Source organism: Lactuca virosa, chromosome 8, assembly GCF_052849685.1.
Source record: "Lactuca virosa cultivar CGN04683 chromosome 8, Lactuca_virosa_CGN04683_v6, whole genome shotgun sequence".
Lineage (NCBI taxonomy): Eukaryota > Viridiplantae > Streptophyta > Magnoliopsida > Asterales > Asteraceae > Lactuca > Lactuca virosa.
Window position 1 is genome coordinate 77,053,230 of NC_136433.1, and position 17,910 is coordinate 77,071,139.

General features: G+C 42.2%; 1 protein-coding gene and 1 non-coding gene across 2 annotated transcripts in view; one reads left to right on the forward strand and one right to left on the reverse strand.

Moving 5' to 3' along the window:
• The window catches only part of LOC145132827 (protein PLANT CADMIUM RESISTANCE 2-like), a 54,908-nt gene that overhangs the window by 4,709 nt on the left and 32,289 nt on the right, over window positions 1-17,910 (forward strand). The window lies entirely within an intron of this gene.
• Window positions 14,990-15,063, reverse strand: TRNAW-CCA (transfer RNA tryptophan (anticodon CCA)). Its single transcript has one exon. It is a non-coding gene; the product is annotated as a tRNA-Trp (tRNA).

A 17,910-nucleotide genomic window follows, 5' to 3' on the forward strand; every position in this document is an offset into this window, starting at 1 on the left:
AAGAGAAAACCACTTATACTGCCTACTCTATTCCTAAAGGAAGAGAATTCATTCCCATTCCTTAGAACAATAAACAGCTTCCATTGAGTCTCTAAATGAAAATGAATGAGTCTCTGAAGCTACCCTCACTCAATGCGAAGAACTCTCCGCCCAAAGCTTTCCTTTCCCGGAGCGAGCCCTACCCGGAGCAGACAACTCTTGATCTTGACTGGCAACGGAATTCGCGGCACTCACTTAACTGGGCCTTCGATCGATCTTTTGTGGGAGAAGTCTCTTAGTACGGGATAGAAGGGGCAGCTGCTGTGGGAGTAAGCATAAACAAGCAGTAAGCCAACCACCGATCGATCTCAATGCCATCGGCAAGCTGCTACCTCGGGGCTATTATCCCGGGTTGTTCTAAGACTGAGACAGAGAATAATGAATTCGAATATGCTATAATAAGAACACTTATTAAATCCGGATCTATTTTAAACAAGGTGACACCTTTCCGGCAACTACTCCCGGGCAAACTGCAACTACCTTCGAATAGGTTCTTTCTCTAAAGTCAGGGTTCGCATAATCTGATAAAGAAGGAAGGGGATTTATTCTCTTACTCACCGGGTTAGGGTTTTCTCTCTTGTCGAAATGCTAGTTTCATATTAGACTTTCAAGCTGCGGCTACCCGGGTTTTCTTTATATAGCTATCCCGCAACTAATCCTAAAACAGCTTCTGCAGATATAGGATAAATAGAAGATAGAGTGAAAGAAGTCTTTATCTCTGTACCATCCCTCTACAGACTGACTTGAGATAAAGAAGAAAGAGAAAGACTTTCTGCGACAACTCCTATTACTACTGGGGTAGCTCCCGAACCTTCTTAAACTTCTTCCCCGGATTTCTTCGAGACTTCAACTTCACTTCTCAATCGTCTAAAAGAAAAGGTGGTCTGTTCCTGGTAAAGGTATTTTTCTATTCACTGGACACCCACTGAAACGACCTCTATAGTTTAGGGCTCAAACGGCGGCTCTGTCCTACCTTACTTCTCAACCAAACCAGATTAAGCAAAGCACGCAAAGACGTCCACTGTCTATTCATGTTATTCTTTTTATCCTCGAGCGGCGGTGGGGCCTATTGATTCGGGGGCATCAAAGACAGATCTTATGGCAAGATCGAGGAAGTGTGGTGTGGTGGGCGAAGCGCTAGTGCCCTATATATAAGGCGCTTGCCTCTCTTGTTTGAACTACTTGATAATTAGACTTTCGCGGAGATGCCTGGTATAGATACCTTCTTACTACATTCTCAGACGGACTTTTTTTCTAATTGTTTTAAATTCACTTGACAGAGATGCCAGGGCAAGCTCACTTGGAGTGATAGACCTTGTTTTCCCGCTTTAACTAGGAATAAAGAGGCATGGCATCTATTGAACCTGGAGACTGAACTAGGTATGATTAACTTTCCCCTACTGCGACTACAGCTACAACGACATTTTATATTGGATAAACTGCGGCTACTGCAGAAAGAAACTTCCGTACCTTATTGTGAGAGTTCCGATGATTTGGCTGAGGTGAGCTAACGAATTCCTAGTTGAAACTTCACTTGACACAGTCTTCGTTCACATAGTAGAAGAGGTAGAGGGATTGCTTCTTGACTGAAAGTCTTATATCCGAACAACTAGGTTGAGCTTGAAAGCTTAAGGTGAACCATAGTTAAGGGAATCTATCTTTACTTACTTCCCGGCAAAGAAAAGGAGAAAGAGGTGCCCTATCTGCAGGTGCTTCACCCGATGACTTAAGGCGTCTTGGCCCAGGCCTTATCCTATTTATTTGGCATTCAACTTCAAAGCTAAGTGGTAAAGGCACGAAATCCGATATCCGATAAACTAGGCCACTTCTCTTACGATCACTGATGACTCAACCGCGAAGAATGAAAGAGTTGGGCACTCGACCGCGCTGTGTCTCTCTCTTGTTGCGGATGACTATACTTCCACTGCCAGACAAAACTAGTAATAAAGATATGGAATCCGCTTTTCCCATAACTGCTTGACTCCCGGGCATCACTTGAAGTTTAAGCATAAGGACTTGGGCCTTACCTGAACACAAGCACTCGTACGATTGATTCAATCAATAGGAGCTATCCTGTGCCTACTTCTTGCCTACTATATAGTGGCCCCTACGGATACGCCTGCCCCAAAGACTTCCACAGCACCAATTCCGACTACTTCTGCGTCTGCCACGTCTCTAACGAATTAGCTCTCGAGCTTTCAATGCTAGAGCCATTCCCGCGGGAGAAGAACTTACTATAATAGGGAATCTAGCTTGAAAGACTTGATCGGTAGTGCCAGTCATTCCCTACCTTGCTTGTTCAACTTCTCCTATATTGATTCATATAGCAGAGGGAAACTAGTAGGGATATAAAAGCAATCAAATAAGGCATTCTCCGCTGGAGAAGAACAGACTAGGTTTTCTTTCTCTAAACAGATAGAGTTCCGGGATAAAATTAAGCCTAAGCTTGAGTTCAAGAACCTTGCGACTAAAGAATAGTTTCATAAAATGCCTTTTGGCACTCACTCTCTATCATGTTCACTATCCCTGATAATAGATATACTAGGTATTATCCCCTAAGTCGCCGGGGGCTAGGTCCCCACCTGTTGTTCCTATGACATAAGCTACCTTACTTGATTCTGACATTCGACTTGAAAGGAAAGCATAAGGAGCCTCAGCATCTTTTCCCTACGTGACAGAAAGAGATAATTTCGTAGTTAAGGCACTTCCCGATCTAGTAGCTATTTCTGCTGCTCCATTCACGGAAGCATTTTATACGGCCTCTCATGAGACAAGAAAGCAGAAGCTTCTAGAGCCGTATCCTAACCTGATTCAGAAACAGAACGTGACGGAGGCCTAGTTGTTGATGAGTGAGCCCCATCCGATGAATGTGTGGACTTGGACGCTGGGTTCAGAGGCGAGAGCGATAAAGAAGGCATTCCATGTCCCCTTCCTTGTTCAAGTTCCGATTACTTGACTTCTAATCAATCTAGTCCAGACTGCCCCGACATTCGGTTCATATATCTAAGAAGGAGATTTCTTATCTACTATACTGCTACGACTGCCACAAAGAAAGCTTCAGCAGCTACATCACCAGTTTCAAATGCACTGGAGCTCTTTACCTCTCGGCTTTACAATATGGATTTGCCAACATGAGCGCCACCAGAGACAGATTGAGCTCACTCTTTTCCCACCGATGACAGACTTGTTCAAGCACTATAGACATCCGATGCCAGACTTGTCTTCGACGCGGGCAGGGTTGCTTTCTAGACAGACGAGTATGCTCTTTCTCTTCTTGCTATTGATGGGGCATCTTCAACTGGCGTATCCAATAGTGCCGCGCAAGACTTGACCGCGTTAGGGGCTTCTTCCTCCGCCTTTAGTGCGACTCCCTAACCTTATTTTCCGGATTCAACTGGAGCTCGAGACCTTCTTTTCCCATCAAAAGGTATAGATGAGGAATCTATCGAGTGTGCCACTAGTGGTCAATATCCATCAACTAGAAAATCGATCTTTATAGGTGGGACACCAAAAACGAAAACAGAAAAAGCTGTCGAAACAGAATAAAAAAGAGACTCCTCAATGGGCGGAGACTCAGCCTCAGGAAATTCTGTTAGTGAGAGACGACCTGGCAACCTTGCTATGTGATTACCGCCTTTAGAAAGCAATTAAGACAGAATGGAATGAATGACTGAACGAGCAGCCGGGCATGGGCATGGGAAAGAAGTTCCCTTATATAATGGAATCATTGAACTAGGCTAGGAAGAAAGATCAATCAATTCTATATGCGCTTTTGCCATCCGATCCGATGACCCCCTTGATGCCCTTTATGTTCTCTCTCTTGCCATAGAGTAAGTGTGCCGTTACGGGCCCCTATCTAGGTGCTTTGTCTCCGACTCACCGGAAAAAGAAGAAAGAAGGTTTAGCGACTCCGCCCTAGACTCCTATTGGCTAGTGAGCTAGTTCCCCTTATCTAGAAAGTCAATATCCCGGATAATGGATCCTATAAGAAAGAGGGGATTGTTGCAACTACAGAAACAACCGTACCAGAGAAATAGAGACAACTACTAAAGCAGAAACGGGCGTAGCCCCGGGGTCTAGTTAAAGAGCCTCCTCGCCTTACCTTGTTGATATTGGAAATAGTCGAGAATAAGCCCTTGTCATGCTTCCCTATGAGTTGGGCATCGATAGAACTTGAAGAGAAAGAAGAAGCAGAAAAAAAAGCCATATAAAAAGGGGCATCATCCGATCCAGAACTTGTTGTTGATGAGTGAGCTGCCTTGCCCGAGGACCCTTACCTTTATGGTGAACGATCCCAGCCAGGCCAGATAAGAATGTGCCCTCTCCTTGTTTCCATGATAGTCTAGATCCGGTTTAGCGCTTGATAGTTACACTTTTTTTTGTTGGCATCCGATGACGTCGACACGCTGGGCTGGGTGAAAAAAGATATTCCGAGAAAGTAGGTTTAATACAATAATATCGTAGTATAAAGAGTGATGCATCAACAGGTCAGACAGACCGACCTTCCTCCTGCCCACTGGCCTTCTTCTGGCTTACGAAACTTGCTAGTGAAACTATAGCTATCCGGGAATCCGCAACTAGAACTACAAAGCAAAGGGATTACTTGTCCCCAACAAAAGGTGCAAAGCTTGGTTGGGCCAGTTCCTGCTTAAACTCCAAACCCCATAGCCCTTCCTGTTATGGCACGCCCTCTATTGCCAGGACGAGACTGAAACTGCCATATGCACGGGCGAAGAAAAGCCTATATCTGGGTCTGCGTCAACAAGTTATGATTCCTTTACTGAAGAATTCAAGCTCTTCAACATGGGTTTAGTTCATACATTATGAAAGCTTTCCTATTCAAGACCTACTACCAATTCCTTTGAAGCTACTACCACTACCGAAGCTTGCTTCTTTTGGTTACCGGTTGGGGGTTTGAAACCAGAGAAAGAAGATCCGGTTGGGTATACCATCTCGATACAGAGTGAAATTAATTACCAGCTTTCATACCAAGGAGTCTTTTCCCGTATAACTTCCTTACTCTTTCAGTATTCATACGCACCTGCATCCGCAGCTAATTCTTAAAAGTAGTTGCTTAGTTATTTTATATGCACGAGGCTCGAGGTTGAGTTCTACACCGATCCTTTCACATTTGAATGAGCGGCTCTTTATGCTTTAGTAAGAAGGATTAGTCTCGCCCTGAGGCGTACCCCGCTTGAAGAATGGTCTTTGAGGGTTTTAAGAATAGCAATTATAGGGGAAACTAATTCATTGATGGAGCCGAAGCCCTAGTTTCTTGATGATAGGAATTGCCGTTTTCTTCTTTCAATCCCACCGTATCTGCTGAGCCTATCGGAGTTGCCTATGTGAGGTTCCTTCCGATCTCTGGACTCTTTCTAATAAAAAGTGTCAAAAAAACGAAAGCTAGCAAAGTTTTATTCTTAGTCTCTTCTACTCAACTGCTTCTAATCCGGTTGTGGCATCCGATCCGGTCTTGCAGCAGGGGTTTTCTTGGCCCTTTTGCTTTAGCTTTCCCTTTGCCTGGGTATGAATCCCATCTCTCAATTGAGTTTTCTTTCCTGCTCTTACTAGTCGTTTTTTTTAAACCTCCTCTTCAATGCTTTCTTTAAAATGAAAAAGGGGGATAAGACAACTTTATTCCCCTACTGAAGGAACCGTTGGAAGGTCTGGTGCGCTAAGCGCGCGTGGTGCCAGTAGTAATGGTTCTGGCGCCATGTACCACCAGATCAAAAATCCAATCATAGCGAACAAAGCGAATGTATCTTCTGCTAGTACAAGTGTGTCCTCTAGTCGGAAGCTCTTAATTCGTGATGCCTCTTCTTTCTAGGCTATCGACAAGACAAAGTAGCCTCTCGGGCGAGGGACTTATTTCCTTGCTTTGCTTGCATCCCTTGTTGGAACTAAAGAAAATCGCTGATCTCCTTTTGGTGCACATTCCGTGAGAATAAAATCCTGGATTTGGAGGCCCCCCGACGCTTCACAAAAGTCATCTAGTATAGCTTTCACAGTACCCGCTTGTTCCATGTCTGCTTCAGCAAATAAGATGAAGTCATCAGCAAAAAACAGATGGGATATGGCCGTACCTTTTTTATGCAGCCTAAAAGGTAGCCAACTACCCAGATCAACCTCACTTTGTATCAGATGACCCAACCGCTCAACAGCCAGTACAAAGAGGTATGGTGATAACGGGTCCCCTTGTCTGACACCACGTGAAGGAACAAAATCATTAGCTCTAAGATCATTCCACAAGAGATTCATCCGCGGGGAGGAAATACATTCACGAATGACAGATTGTATGTGTTCAGGGAGCTGCAACTCCTTCAAGCAATGGAAGATCAAACTCCATTTGGTGCGATCATAAGCTTTTTCTCAATAAATCTTCATGGCCATGTACCCTCTCTTCCCTTTAGATGTTTTCATGGAGTGAATGATCTCCTGCGCAAAAAGAATATTATCTATACTCCCTAACAAAGCTGCATTGATTCGGAGCTATAACGAGGGGCATAATGCTCTTCAACCTGTTAGTAATGATTTTGCCTTATAGATGACGTTGCAAAGACTGATGGAAAATCTCTGATGGTCGGAGCCTTAGGAATAAGAACAATTTGTGTGGCATTTACCTGTCTTACAACACTAGGATCAAGAAAGACGGATTTCACCATGGTTCCACTGGCTTTGAAAAAAAGGATTCAATCGGGGCTTTGAGAAAAGAGCTTGCTTGATTTCCCCTCCCAACGCCAACTAACAAGTGCTGATCAATAGAGGGATAGGTGCATCCAAAAGAGAAGTTCACATCCCGATCGCTTTCATCCGTGTAAAGAGTCTCGAATCACTTTGTACCCATCTCCATGATTTCCTTGGCATCATATGACCATTCCCCATTATCAAGCTTTATAGCTTCAATCCTATTTCTCTTCCGTCTTGCACTAGCTAAAGAGTGGAAATACCGGGTATTACGATCTCCATGTTTATACCAATTGCAACGAGAATTATAAACCCACATTACTTCTTCCTGAGCCAGCAATCCCTCCAATTAAAGCCAGAGATCATTTCTCAGTCTGTCAATTTCAGGGTAGTAAGCGCCAGCTGCAAGCTTTCGGTTAATGTCATCCAATCTTCGGTACAAAATTTCCTTCTTCTATTTCATATTTCCAAACACTTCCTTATTCCATCTAGTCACACGGTCTCTGAATCCATCAACAGCTTCATTCCAACCTTGTTCCCCTCTCCAGGCCGCTTTGACAAAATCCGGGAAGTCCTTATGCAACACCCAAGGGAGTGGTTACGTGAAGTAAGTCCCCCCTTATTCCCGACATGCTATGGTGCCCGGGGGCTGTCTCGCGAAGATCTTCGATCCGAACCTTCGCATCTACTCTCTCTTAGAGTATGAACCACGCCTTCCCCTCGCTACTGCTAAATCTCGCTATAGCAAGAATATAGCGATCGAAGAGCGATGGCTCGGCTGCATCGCGTATTACACCGTATTGCCCGAAGGGGGCATGCTGCAAGAGCGTAGGTTAGTGATAAGCTTAGGAGGCGTGCCCGAAGGGCAGCGGCAGCAGTGTGGTTACAGATGTCGTCGCTAGATTGAGATCTGCAGGCTGGTGGGTACTTTGACTGAGGTGAAGAGAAGCCACCGGAGGTGAAAAGGTAGGCTTAGTAGGGCTCGAACCTACAATATCACCGTTATGAGCGGTACGTTTCAACCAATTAAACTATAAGCCCCTACGGATCTCTACATGCAATTCGCTCACTTCGGGAAGAGCGAACGGAAAGAGGAGGCCTTTGCTCTATCTCCTTCTTCCTCTCCCCAGGAATTAACAATTGGAAAAAGAAAAAGATTCTATATCTATTTTTTGTTTATAGATAGATATAGAATTGAATATATTATTATATAGAATAATATCTAGAAAAATGAAGTGAAGCAAGCGGCCCTTTCGTGACTCAAACTGCCGGTACGCTTTCCGGCTCGCAACCGATCAAACGGGCGGAGGCTCTCTATTTGCTTGCAATGCCGGCTCTTCGCCTTTAGTTAGAAGTAGAAGTAGAGGGCGCCGTTTGCCCCACACTTCAGAAAAAGTAAAAAAGTATGGATGAAGTAAGAAAAAGTACATAAGGACTGATAAAGAAAAACTTGGTTACGGGAACCGAAGGTTAGGCCAACTACTTTAGTATAGCTACACCTAAAAAAGTGTATTCCTACCCTTTCCCCTTTCTGTCAAGGTTGCCAATTCCCAGAAGACTAATGTACCCTCGTGTATACAGTTGTCCAACTACTTTCTTCCTCCGACTTCTTTAGCCACTTCCGGCTTCCCCACTTCCGCATCTGTCGTATTCGAGAGAGCTTGCTTCGTGGCGGAGCATTTATCAATGCTAGCAGCCTGGTGAGGGCTGGCTGTCTGGGGACATTTTAAGGTAGGGCCTGCTGGGCTTGCTTCTCATGAGATTGGGTAAGGGAATCGGAAATGGGCTCATAAACCGGGCGGGCTTTTGGGCACACGGAAAAGGGGAAGTGGATGGAGGGTGCTTCTCAGCTAGAGTTGGGGGTGGGGTCGCTATAGTGGCTAGGGTGAGTCTTCCTACACGGCTGGACGCCCGGCTCTAGATGAGAGGGGGTTACCACCACATCCTCTCCCGATAGACTCGAAGCTCTTCATAGTCAGGCGTGGTATAAAATCTTCTCTCAAAAAGAGACAGACCAGAGATGACAGAGGAAGGTATTCGGTTCAAAAAAGATACGGCAGTCAGAACAGCTTCAGTCCAAAATTGACTAAGGACAGAAGCAAGCTACAAGCATTAGCAACCGCTTTCGTTTAATCTTTTGTAAAAAAAAAAAAATAAGCAGCGAAGAAAACAAGACAGTAAGTTGTTGCGCTAACTCGCTAGCTCAGTAGCTTCAGTCTTCTACTACTAGTCTAATTGGTAATTAAATTATGCTTCAGTCTCTTATTCATTCGTATCAGAAGCTTGGGGATCATGCTCTCATGCTATCGGTCCCATCCAACACTTTTCACACTCGATGCCCATAACAAACCTCTATGCGGGGAGTTGCTCCTGCCAAACAAGAAGGAAAAAGCGAAATCAACTGCACTTTACTTTTTCGGATAGGTTTTCCTCTAGAACTCTACCGGATGCTTGTACCGATCGTGCGAAAGTACCAAGCTAATATTGATAGGTCGCTAAGGAGAAACCCCTCAAAACCCCAACAAAGCGGACCAAAGGCCAAATCGGGATAGAAGTTCCAACTAGTAATCATCTCATTTCCTATCGGCATTGTCAGAAGCTCAATTCCTTTTCATCACAGGACAAGATCCGAGCAGAATCAGAGGACAATCGAACAGCTACAAGCTAAGATGAAGAGTCTAAGTGACGAGCCTTTTAATGCCGGGTTAAGGCAAGGGAAGCGAGAACATTCAAGCGGAGAGAGATTGTTCCCAGCATGGATTCTTTGCCAGCAGTTCCCCTCGAGCTAGCCTAAGAGCTAAGGAGAGGACTTACTTTGTTTTCTTTCCTACGCAAGTCTCGTTCTGTCTCGGGTAGTTCGAGTAGTAGTAGCGAGCCTGTATATACATATATTCTATTTCATCAGGATAAACACCCGGCTGAAGCCTTGTTGCTTGCTTGTCTAGCTCTGCTGCTCGTGAAGAGCTAGATCCATAACATTCACACCTGGCTACTCGCTCTGTTGCGGATTTAGTTTCAGGGTTCGTTTTGACTGATTCTTTAGTTGAAGCAACTGATGCCCTAACTTAACCCGCCTTACCTTTGGTGCTTTCTATTTCTATAAGTAGTACTTGATCCCGGAAAAAGGTTAAAGGGATAGGCTTGATGCCAGATCCACTTTTAGGGTTGACTCAGCAGTTGAAGAAGGTTGTAATTTGACTAGCTGTTCTCTCTTTCCTGTGCTCGCTAACTTTTTCATCCGTGATAATTGACTAAACTCTGTCAGGTGCTATCTACGAACACCAAATCGGGTATCTTGAGCTTGAGAAGGACAGCATCCGATCGGGAGACAGACCCTTCAGCGGCCTATCTTCTTAATTCAGCTTCCGCGACTGGTGAATCGAAAAAGCCTAGTTATTTATCTTCGGAGACAGTATCCGATTTAGCATTTAGTGGCAAAACCCCCTCCCGGGCGATCTTCTTATACGGACTTTCTATCCCGTAAATAATATATGACTTCTCGGCAAAGACCTACTCCAGATAGGTTGAGTAGGCATAAGTCAATGATGATGGCATCGAATGCCTCTTTGAAAGGAAAGAAAAAGCTCTTGTCGCTATTATTGAATCAATAGTTAACCCAAACACAGAGTAGGCTGCTTGATAAAAAGCTCTAAGCCTTTCGCTCTTCCCTTCCCAACCCCACTTTTTTCTTAACTACCTTATTCATGAACCTTTTACCCTTAAACAACGGGAGTTATGTCCTATCCCCCACGGTTATGCCCGATTTAAATTGAGGAGAATAATTGGACTTAACCCTTTATACAGGCTTGCTTCTTTTCCGGTCCAGGCTAGTTCGCAAAACCTAGACTCCCATGGCTCGCTTGGAAAACGTTCGTACGTTGCTAACCTCTTATTCTCCTCCTACCCTTGAACTCTTCTTGAATCGAGGAGTTAAAGCTCAGCTAGGGCTGTTCCTCTCTCCGATGGATGAGCGGAGAATAGCATTCTGATATGATTTCTTAAGAAAACCTCAGTGGGGCGTGCCCCAACCATAACCCAAGCGGGCCCAATGAGAAGAGACCCGCCCTCCCACTCTCTCTCATTTATTCAGCGAAAAAAACTACATAACGGGGGCCCTTCCGTTCAGAGGTAGCGAATCTACTTTTTTATGTTTTCGGGGGGGATCTCTTGCATGACCAAGTACAAAGTAGAATAGACTTGTATAGAAAATAGTAATTCTCATTCTTTCCAATTCCAATAGGAAATATTATATCGGAGTCTTTTGGAACAACTTGCGGATTTTCCTTGTTCGTTTAAAGCGGAAAGCATCCTTTGGAGATCTTCCAAGGAAGACTCCCGATCTTTTTGTCGTCCTTGAAAGAATTTCTCTCGAATGACTTTTGTCAATTCCCATTCATTGTTGGGATAAAGGGATTTCATTTTGGCGATGATTTCATTTTTGAATTCAAAGTGTCGAATAGCTATATCCCTTAATTGGGCTTGTTGCTCTGCGTTGAACTCCTTTAGTGGCTTTAGAATGGAGTCTGCCCTAATTACGTCTTGAAGTTCTGCCTTAGGAAGTCGATTTATTAGAGAAGCCATTTCGTTGTCCTGAAGTTCAACGTTGATAAATTTATTGTTTGGAATTTGAATCCGTTGTTCATACACTATTTTTGGCAGTTCATTTAGATTAGGAAGAGACTCCCCCCTTTCTAGGGGCGTTCCTGGTGGGCCTAAGCGCAATTCCAGATCTGGATTGTCAGCGCATTGCGCTATTTGCACGACCCCTGTGAAATACATATAGAAACAAACAATACACGTAGAAATGGAAAAAGTTTTCTCAATCTTAGGTACCCATGAATCCCTACACTTATTATAGTGGAAATGCCATAAAGCGCGAACCAAGATCCGTGAGACGAAAACCAAAATAAGAATGAGGAAGAAAAAGATATCGTGATGTAAGTCTAAATAGAACACTAGAAAATTTTTAAATCGATAACAGCATTTATAGAGCTTTTGCTCTATGATAATAATGAAAAGACCCAGAAATAACGAATAATGAAACAATTCATATAGTTCAAGAAAGAGTCGTCTCATTTCAAAATTTATGTTTTGTTATTTCCATCATCTCTTACTGTGGTAAGAGGATGATTCACAAGAAAGGTGGCAGGATTCGAACCTACACTCTTCAGGTCATGAGCCTGATGAGTTGACCAATTCCTCTACCCCGCTTCTTTTTTATTAGAAAAGTTAAACTTGCATGTGTTAAGCATATAGTTTAAGTAGCATGATTTCCCTTATTAGCGCTTTTATACTACCTATAAGCTTCAACCTTCCCTTCTCTTACTTAGATGGAGGAGAAAATAAGCAAGACTTTCAACGCGGCTTTTCTTTATTTCTTTTCTTAATTAAGAAATTTCTAGTTAGACTTTGTTTCCTGCAACCAAGCTTTTCCTTTCCGAAATCGAGAAAGAGCACTCCTAAAAGCAACCGTTCTCTTATTCTATTATACGAGACCCTCGCCATGGGTGATACGATTCCAAGAGACAAAAGCATATTCGATTAGCTACTTAGGATGAACCACACGGAGGCGATCTCGAACATCAAAAAGAGATATATAGAATTGAAAAAAGACAGAAGACCTTCCTAAGATAGATGGAGAACTCACCCTCTCTCCTATAAATCTTGTTTACACGAGCTTTAGTAAGCCTATCCTGTAACATCCTATCGCCTGCCTGCCACTACGCTTGCTGCCAAGCCATCTCCGACTCCTTGAACGAGGGGATGAAAGAGCATGAACTAATCTCTAAACCGATGGACTTCTCTGATAAATGAGATTGGTTAGCTGCTCCCTCACAATATCGGTTCATTGACCGGAATAGAAGGCATCGAAATCTTCGAACACCCAATCCCCGAGGTTCCCCCCAAACCGATTCCTCTGGAATCGAATATTTGCATTTGATCCGACTTCGGTCGGAGAAAGCCTCTGGAATTGGAACAGATGTGGTTCGCCCGTCACCCGGTTGCTTATTGATCCCTCGGGTAGAGGGGGGGTAAGGCAAATGTCACTCTATCGATACAACGTATTGAGCGACCGCGATGAAGAGGGAGATGCTCCTTTACTTGACTGGAAATGACGGGTCGACAACTCCGAATCACAAGCTATTGACAACTAACTAAACTACTCCGGATGAGGGGTGAAATACGCCGCCTTCCTTAAAGTATACGCGCTTTCTCACTAAATTAAAATTAGGGAAGTTAAGGATTTAATACCCCCACCCAGAAATACGTGTTTTCCATTTTTTAAATAAGGCATGTAAGCCTCTTTGTCCCTCCCGGTTCGGCAGCAGAAGCATTCTCAGCTCCTGAAGAAGATGAAGCTACTGAGATAGGAATTAGGAGCTGCTTTTCTGGCCGATAAAGCTATTGAGAAAGCCAACAATTCTATCCGTTTATTCCGAATATCTTAGATCGAACATCACAAGCCTTATCACCAGAATTCACAACTCACTCCCGACCGATAAGAGGCGCCTCCGTCCAACCTCGATAGTATTGAATGCTCCTTCCATCCAAGCATGAGAGTTGCATTTTATGGTCAGAACTAAATCCCGGGATGGTGAATTAGACTCAGCCTATGCTGGCCTTATACATCCGGGAATCTTCTTAAATAAGAGGGCCACGGCCGTGGCGTTGGGCAGAAAGCCGATGATTTCGGCGAGGCCCTTCCCTTTAACCCGAACAACCAGATTAATTACAGGTCATCCCCTACCTCCGAATCCTTTGACGGACACCAGAGAAGTTAGTTCTTCGCCTATCACATTGGTCGACTTGAACTTCCCTCTAGTCCTAGAATCACTACCTCTTTAAACCTTTGATGATAAAGTCGTAGGTGAAAGCGGGCCTTTCACCCATACTCATTCAAAAATGGGGGAGCTTACTTATCCATTTCGAGATAGTTGCTACCTATATGTTCGGATTCATTTACTACAAGAAAGCCACTATTCCAAGCGTAGGTCGAGATTTAAAGGCAAGAAGGAGTGTTCAAGCTGTAGATGGTTCCCAGTTATGCTTGTTTCCTCTCTTCCATTGCTTCACTTCAGAATCATAAGGAGACTAGGTTATTCTCATTCCTGCTTCAGTCCATCAATGCAGGCGGTTAGACTCTTGCTATAGATTAGGGCCTCTATCGTGCTATTCTATACATAGGTAGGCAACAAAGACAAGGGATCTCTCTCGCTATGGATGGTTGCTGCTTGCGAGAAGCGTCTCTTCCGCTTTTTCCTTTCAAAAATTGAAATAAAGAAAGAATTTTTCCACTGGTATTCTACGCTCGATCTCTACTCCCCGAGAGCTCACTCACAATCTATGGCTCACTTAGGGCTAGAAAGAGAGGCTTCTTCATACAAAGCCAACCGGGAACCTTATTTCGACAGATCAAACTAGCTAGGATCGAGGATTCACGCCTTCCCTTCCGCTTACACCATTTATTTGTGAATGAAGTTAGACGACACAGTTATTATTACTATGACTTAAAAAAAAAGAGTTGCCATATCTCGGTAATGGGGTCTGTTGATTCGTAATCGTGGGATGAGTAGATGTAACAGATGATGTTTTTTTTATACCTCTGTCACTCTATCTTTGTTAGTGCCTTATATTAATAACTGATGAATCAAAAACAAACTGTCAATTGGTATTTTTTATTATCCTCGTATCTGGAAACTTAGGTAAGTTTTTTAAAAGAGTTCTAGTTATTATAACTATATAAAAACGTATCTCATTTAGCTCCTTCATGCCTATTATAATAGAACTACTTATTTCTATTTTGGTGGCTTCAACTATAACCCCAGCTCTCTTTATTGGTCTGAGGAAGACTTATTAGAAATTCATTGAATGAACAATTTTCAAGAAGAAATCTTTCTGTGAGATTCCAGGTATTCTAGAGTTCCTTCCCGCGTCAATTGCCAATTCTTGGTCATTGAGGTTCATGGGCGATTCGGATGTTTATTTAGGTTTGGAACCCTATATTTTTTCCCCTTTCAAATAAATAGAAATGATTGAAGTTTTTCTATTTTTAATCGTGTTAGGTCTAATTCCTATTACTTTTTGGCTGGATTATTCGTAACTGCATATTTACAAGACAGACGCAGCGATCGGTTGGACCTTTGATTCATTAACATCTCTTTTTTATTGACTTCCTCCTTTTTTTGATCCGCGGGAGGTTCAATTAAGGTTGCTGTTCAAATGAGTGAAGTTCTTGAATTCTAATTAGACCTAACAAGAACAGAATCACGCTCTGTAGGATTTGAACCTACGACATCAGGTTTTGGAGACCCACGTTCTACCGAACTGAACTAAGAACGCTTTTTTATCACAGTAGATACGACTAAAAAGAAAAGGCTTCTTTTTGTACCCCCAATACTAAACATGCATATAGTCTCAGAAAATGAAAATTATGTATGTCCGAATCGATCTCAATGGATCCCTCGTGACTGCCCAGAGGAGAAGAATAGGTAGGGATGACAGGATTGGAACCCGTGATATTTTTTACCCAAAAAAAAAGGCGCTACCAAGCTGCGCTACATCCCTTTCAATTGGTCTACAGTGTCATTGTAGAGAATCCCTGCCCTGTTTTCCACATCGGCAATGCACCTCCATCGATATTCAATTTCTCTTGCCATTTCTTCTTTTTTGTCTTTATTGATTTAGATACTCATCATCATCCCGCCGATCCCACCAACGCTTTCTTACTTATCTTATGAGCAGGGTTCTAAATAATCAGCCCTTTGAATGAATTGAATAAGCAAGGCTTTCCCGATAGAAAGATTTGCATGTGACAGAGATCCCAATTCCGTGTATCCGGTTAAGCAAGCCCCGCCGCCAGCTTCCACCCAGAAAAAAAAAGTGAGCGCCTAGTGCGAAAGGTTGCTTTACTAAGTAATATAACGTTAGCGCTTTAGTTTGTTTGATTGCTCGTTAGTTTCGTTTTCAATAAGGGGCGGGAAGAAGCGAGCCTAGAGTAGCAGCGCAGCCTCTTACTTTTTCAGGCCCCTTTTCTATTCTATTAGTAAAGCGCTAGCGCCCTTATAGAGTCAGGATATTCTGCTATCAATGAAACCGAAAGAAAGAAAAAAACCAGTGCCTTTCGTATAGATCGAGACTTGTAGCTTGATTCTTTACTCATTCCATACTGGGAAGAATTGCAGGCGATAACACTTATTCCTATTTATTTTAAAATGATACCCGACGAGACTCTCAAAAAATATGATTTTGCGTTAGCTTTATGTCTCTGGATCGTGAGAAACCCGATCAAAATCAAACTTTGTCTACAAAAACCAAAAAAAAGTTAGCTAAGTAAAAACCAGTCATAATTAAACATATAAATTGGTTTTCCCTTGTTATTCAAGATCAAACTTTACCCATAGATCTTGTTTTACTATATCCTTGATCGCAGGGGAAACTTTTTTCTAATTTTTTGTATCAAAATGGACTATCTGCCTTCATCATTTTTCCAATTCCGCGTGCAAACATGTCTTTTGGTTATCTCACGGGATCAAATGTCATATCCCTATCATAGTCCAAGTCAATTGGTTTTCCCTTGTTATTCAAGAGCGCCTTTTGAAGCTTAATATTTTTCGCTTTTCCTCTTACTCTCCTCAGTGGCACAGCTATAAATACAAATAAAAATTATTATAAACGATATTTTATAATAACTGAATAATAATAGTAAGTAAAAATTCATAATAAGATTTACCATCTTGCTCATGCTGACCACGAGCTCTACCGCCTAAGGGAGGTGGGTCCCCAACTCCATCGCCCCCATGTCCACGACCCATAACAAAAACCATGGTGTACAAAAACAAGATCTATAACAACATTGTACTTTAAATATTGCATTGTTTTTTTTTCTGTTTAAGCATTGTACTTTTTTATATTTTTGTGATTTATAACATTTTATTTTTGTTTTTTTTTTCAAATATATCATTGTATTTTAAACAATTACATTATGTTTTTGTTTTCTATTGTAGTGGTTTACTTATGTTTTCATTGCCAATAATAGCATCTTGCTTTATTTTATTTTTTTACAATCCACATTTCATACATACATACAATCCACATTTCATACATATTATACATACATATACATACAAATACACATATTGTCACACCCCCAAACCAGACGACGGAAACGTCCGAGGGCTCGTGTGACTATAAATTGAAATATCATCACAATGAATATACGTGAAACATAACACATTCATCACCAAACATTACAAATTACAACTGGTATTGTTCACATCAAGTACATTGTTATAGGTTACATAAATCCAAAGTATTAATAGTACGATGAGTGATGTTACACAAAATAAATCCATACACACTTGAAAATCCCCCTGCTTAACGATTACCTGAGAATACAAGCTATTTTGAAAACGGTCAACATACATAATGTTGGTGAGTTCATAAGCATGTTTGAATAAAAGTCTTTGTATTCTTGTAAAACCCAGAAAATCCGATATTTTCTATAAAGAGTCTGAAAAATGATGTGAAAATCGAGTATAAATACATGTGTGAATTTCATAGTAGTAACATATAGGAATGTAGTTTAAATTTCTTTGTATCATTTCTGTTGTAAGTAAGTGGTAATTGAATAATAGTAATTCCCCAGAAAATTCGATATTTTCTGATTTATAAAAATGTCACGATCTTTGCACTGTAGAAATGTTTTGTATCATTATGACTTACGAGTTTTTAATTTTCCGTAATGTCTTAATGGGAATGGATCTCTATATAAGTCGTTATAACCATACATGATAATGACTGATTTTCCTGTCTTGGCATTTTTCCAAATGCCAGATTTTCGTTCAAGGTTTTGTCACCCTAGACTGACCTAGTCTAACTGTAGCGAACAGCTCAGGTGTGGGGGAGTCACCCCCGTATAGATCTATACAAAAACTCTTGCTCTCCCTCCAGGAGACTCTGATTATAACTACAAGCTATGGCCATACACTCAATGGTTTCAACCGACACGTCTCACTAGATCCCATTTGTCTCCACATGAATTTGTATAATGTTATATGTATTTAGAAGTTCGAACACTAGATAATGTATGAAATGACAAGATAAGGCCCAACAAACATTAGACGTGTAAGTTATTTCCAGACTAAATTAGCATGTAGATGGGCCACTAAGGCCCAATAACATGTAAAT